Here is a 5,592-nt window from a genome sequence, read left to right on the forward strand (position 1 = left end):
AAATCGTTTTAAAGGTAACTCTACAATTAAAAGATGTAGAGTGACTGAATGAATAATAACAAACAAACAAGAACAAGACCCATATATATGCTGCCTACAAGAGACACACTTTAGAGCTAGAGATACACACAGATGAAAATGAAAGGATGGAGAAAGATATTCCATGCAAATGGAAATGAAAAGAAAACTGGGGTAGCAATACTCCTATCAAACAAAATAGACTTTAAAACAAAGTCTGTGACAAAAGACAAAGCAGGGCATTACATAATGATAAAGGAGTCAATGCAAGAAGAAGATATATAATGTTCATAAACATATGCACCTAACATAGGAGCATCTAAATATATAAAGCAAATATTAACAGACATAAAGGGAGAGATTGGTAGTAATACATTAATAATAGGGGACTTTAATACCCCACTTACATCAATGAATGTTGATAGATCAGACAGAAAATCAATAAGGAAAGAGTGGCCTTAAATGACACGTTAGACCATTTGGAATTCACAGGTAGTTACAGAACATTCCATACAAAAACAATACACATTCTTTTCAAGTGCACAGGGAACTTTCTCCAGGTCACATGCTAGGCCACAAAAGAAGTCTCAATAAATTTGAGAAAATTGAAATTATATCAAGTATCATTTTCTGACCACAAGGTATGAAACTAGAAATCAATTACAAGAAGAACACTGGAATAAAACACAAACATGTGGAGACTAACCAACATGCTACTAAAAATCCAATGGGTCAACAAAGAAATCAAAGAGAAAAATTGAAAAATACCTTGAGACAAATGAAAATACAAGCGTAACTTTCCAAAATCTATGGGACAGAGCAAAAGCAATTCTAAGAGGAAGGTTTATAGTGATACAAGCCTACTCAAGAAACAAGAAAAATCCCAAATAAACAACCTAAATTTCCACCTAAGGGAATTAGAAAAAGAAGAACAAACAGAGCCCAAAGTTAGCGGAAGGAAGGAAAGAAAGAAAGTAGAAATAAATGAGAGACCACCACCACCACCATCAATAATAATAGAAAAGGTCAATGAAAAGATCCGTTTAAAAGATAAACCAAATTGATAAACCTTAACCCAGACTCATCAAGAAAAAAAGAGACAGGGACCCGAATAAATAAAACTAGAAATGAAAGAGAAGTTACAACCAATGTCACAGAAATACAATCTTAAGAGAATACTATGAACAGTTACATGCCAATAAATTGAACAACCTAGAAGAAATGAATAAATTCCTAGAAACATATAATCTTCCAAGACTGAATCAGGAAGAAATAGAAAATCTAAACAGACCAATTACTAGCAATGAAATTGAATCATTAATCAAAAAACTTTCCATAAATGAAAGACCAGGATCAGATGGCTTCACAGGGGGAGTCTACCAAACATTTAAAGAAGAGTTAATACCTAGCCTTCTCAAACTATTCCAAAACATTGAAAAGGAGGGAACATTTCCAGACTCATTCTATATAAGACCAGCATAACCGTGAAACCAAAACAGGACAAAGACACTACAAAGGAAGAAAATTACAGGCAATATCCCTGATGAACATAGATGTGAAAATCTTCAACAAAATATTAGCAAACCAAATTCAGCAATACATTAAAAGGATCGTACATTGTGATCAAGTGAGATTTATTCCAGGGATGCAATGATGGTTTAGTATCTGCAAATCAATCAACATGATACAACACATTAACGAAAAGAAGGATTGAAAAATCACATGATCATCTTAATAGATGCAGAAGAAGCTTTTGGCAAAATCCAGCATCCGTTCATGATAAAAACTCAACAAAGGTAGTATAGAGGGAACATAGTTTGCATGTGGATATCTAGTTTTCCCAACCTCCTTTGCTGAAAGCAATATTGATTCTGGTGGTTATAGGAGGCACGACTCAAACTTTGCTGATCATGTACCCCTTCCCCCTCTCCACATGGGCTGCCCAGGATTTTGGGGTGAGATTTGATGTGTGCACTGAGAGTGGAAGTTTTTCTTATTCTTTTAAACTGTCAACTGTAAAAGTAGTCACTTGGAGCTTTTTATTTCATTGATTTTGTAGAATCGATCCCTCAGTTTACGTTTCAAGCTATATAATGTTGTATGATGGGTTTTTAAAAGTTCATGTCACAAATGCACAGAACGAAACTTGATAATATACATTCATATGTTTTGCAAGTCTGTTTGGTATACTATTCAACTTAAGACTGCTCTATCTCTTATTCTGGTTATGTATGAATAGCATAGGAGAAAAGCATTATTTGACGCAGGACTTGGAAACAAACTGAGAAATAAATTGGTAGAACAAGAAAAATGGAAACTGTATGCTTCTTAAAGAAGGGCTCTAATTGCCAACATTTTTTAATTGAAAAGTTTAAAAATGCCTTTAACCTATTGCCGTAATTTAGAAAGAACCTCTCAGATTTCGCTGTTATGAAAGCATACCTGGAATTCTGAGCATCATTATCTAAAATCTCAAAAAAGAAAAATGCTATGTACTAGGCCACTGTACATTTCCCCCGGTGTAGACTTGTATTAACTCACATTTATCCAACACTTACTATGTTCCAGGCCTGGATACCCTGATATGAAACACAGAGCTTCTGGTTAAGCAGCTCCCGGCCCTCAGGGCAGAGACAAACATATACACACATGAACTGCCAGGTGGCATGACCAAATAAGAGCACGGTGCTCCTAGAGTCCAGCGGATGAGGCAGCTAACTTCACCTGCCCCAGACCACTGGTGCTGAAGATGGCACTTATAGTCAGTGCTGATCTCGTGGGGCATCTTAAAACTAGCTCAGCTCATGGTTGCCTTCTGGTTACTTCTGAAATTAGAAAAGTAGTATAATTTGAACTCGTATTCAGACACAATCCACAAAAGTCCTAAAAGTACTTCAATCCCAAAGGAGAGGTTTGCTCTGGATGGACTTGGAAATATGTGGATTTGACCCCCAGTATCCCCTAGGGCAGGAGAAAGTAGAGCTCTGCCTTGCACAACACAACACACACACACACACACACACACACATCATGGGCATATATATTAGAGTTTGGAGAAGATACCTAGAAACAGAGAGAGAGTGATACCAAGCAACACAAACATCTTCAAATTGACTACTGAGCACCCTGTTCAGGCTCCAGCGTTGCTTGGGCTTGGGTGCCCTGCGCTGGGCGGGGCTGTGCTGCTGTGCAAAAGCTACCCCACGTGGCTCGGGCTCCAAGGCCACAGGCAGGGCTGCCCTGATCTCGGGTCCTGTCACCTCGCTCTGGGCGGCGCTCCACCCACCTCCAGCCTCAACGTCCACTGGCCCCACACATGGGTATTTCTGACTATACAGTGATCCTTCACCTAATTTTACATTTGGATGCCAAACAGTGGTCACCAGCCTCACTCCCTGAAGCATGTGAATTATGTTATCGTTCTCCAATCCAATGAAGTTGAAGGTCTGTCTCCTCTCTGCTTAGAGCTGATACGAGCACAGATCAATTTAATACACTTGTTAAATTGAAAAGAAAACAACTGCTAGTCTGCTTTTATTCCATACTTAGAGAATCGTATATCCCAAGTTCTCGGGCAACAGCCACTAATTTCCTTCCCTCTGCTCGATTAGTAGGTAAGACATTTCATATATCTGAATTCAGTATGTGTGCGTGTGTCTTGAGGACCCCTAATATTCTCCTTCTGGCATCTTAAGATGGCTAAACTTTTCTTATTTAGTCTTCAGACTTCCTTATTTAGCACACCTTGTTGGTGCTCTATTTTATAGAATAGAAATGTTATTTATTGTTAGCTATAGGATGATCACTAAATTGAAAACACTTGTGGCAAGGACTTATGTTTCACTTTTACCTCTACTCAGTGATGAGCTAGTTCTCACTTCTGAGAATTTGAACCCACAATAAGATCTGTCTTCTGATCTTTCAAGGACCCTTTAGAAATGTAAGGTTTAGGGTTTGATTGGTGTTATTTTTGCTTTAGTTTTACTATAAACATTCTTCAGCTCTTTCTCCTGTGTACTTTCCCCAAGATGTCATATCACCCCTCTAACTTCAGTTATTACCTCTACTGGGAAGACCCTGGCTCTGCTTGTAAACCCTCGTCTCATTCTTACTGTTCCTTCTCACTATCCATATGCCTCCCTATCGGCCTGATTTCTCAGGTCCTTTTAGATCTAAGTGGCCGCCTGTCCAAGAGGAATTAAAGTTTCCTCCACATTCCATGCACTACATTGTGGAATCATCCAGTGGTTAACAGTTCCTCTTTGTCACTGTAACTGCCGTTTGTTCAAGCTGACAGGACAGCAGTCACACAACCAAGGTTATTGACAGTCTCGGCAGGACATGTGCAGACTGCAGAGGATCGTGAAATGTAATATGGGGAAAATTTTGGTGTTCTTATACAAAAAATTTTATAATTATGGTAATTAAGGAATAATAAAGAGATAAATGATTGGCTTTGAAAAAGAATAAAATATCCTACTAGAAGCTCATGTTTATCTCTTCTAAAAATGTTTCCAAATTTTCAACAGACTACAGTTTTGCTCTTTCATATCCACTGACCTTGTCAAAATTACAGCATAACTGAGTGTGCTTTGTGATGGCTCCACCTACAACACTCTCAGAAGTGGTCCCTTCTTTACTTTCCACTCCCACTTCCTCTTCAAGGGCCTTAGATCATTAGATTCAGAAAACTGACCTGACCTCATTCTGCTGGTGGCTAAAATAAAAGGCGCCTCAGTGCCCAATTGTGTCATCAGATCTATAATGTTGCTAGTATATTCATAGCTGTCCAAAATACTATAGGGAATGAGATCTAGAAACCAAGCTGACGGGGGTAGATAGGCTTGTGCTTGGCCACTCAGCTGTCACTGCTTCTAGACCCTTTTGGTGGACAGAGCCAGAAAACTTATTTTTAAATTTCATGAGTTTACACTGATAACTTTAATATTAGCTTAGGAACACAGAGTTCTTCTCCTTTTCCCATTCCATATTTGTATATCTCTTTTTCACAGTGAGAACCCTGGTTCCCTACAACATCAGAATGAATATATCTACTCAGTTCCTCTATCCTCCAACCCCAGCAAAATAGCTTCAGAATCACTACATGAGTGATACCACCAGCAACAAGTTGGTCCTACTTTACTGCTAAGTAAAGTTCAAATATTTTGGGGGTTTTTTTGCAACTGCAATTATTTTGTGTTTAGAATATAGCCTTAGTATTAAAGTTTATAGTCAGAGAACTGAGTTCGAAAGTGGCTGGAATTAATTCTTCTTCTTCTGTGTGGTTATATATTAGAAGTACACTTAGGTTAATTTTTTTGCAGTCAATTTTAGTTTGATTTTTTAATCCTTTCATTTAATTGTTTTCTTTTGAATATGTAAAACATACATAACTCAAAAGTCAAAATCATATAAAGAGGAATAGCCAGAGAGGTCTCATTCCTATCCATTTGCCTCCACCTGCTTCCCACCAATGCTACATATAACTATCATCCCTGGTTTATAACTTATCCCTTCTGTATTTCTTTTTGCAGTATATATATATATATATATATATATATATATATATATATA

The sequence above is a fragment of the Monodon monoceros genome, unplaced genomic scaffold (assembly GCF_005190385.1).
Source record: "Monodon monoceros isolate NGI ecotype Baffin Bay Population unplaced genomic scaffold, NGI_Narwhal_1 Super_Scaffold_1, whole genome shotgun sequence".
NCBI lineage: Eukaryota > Metazoa > Chordata > Mammalia > Artiodactyla > Monodontidae > Monodon > Monodon monoceros.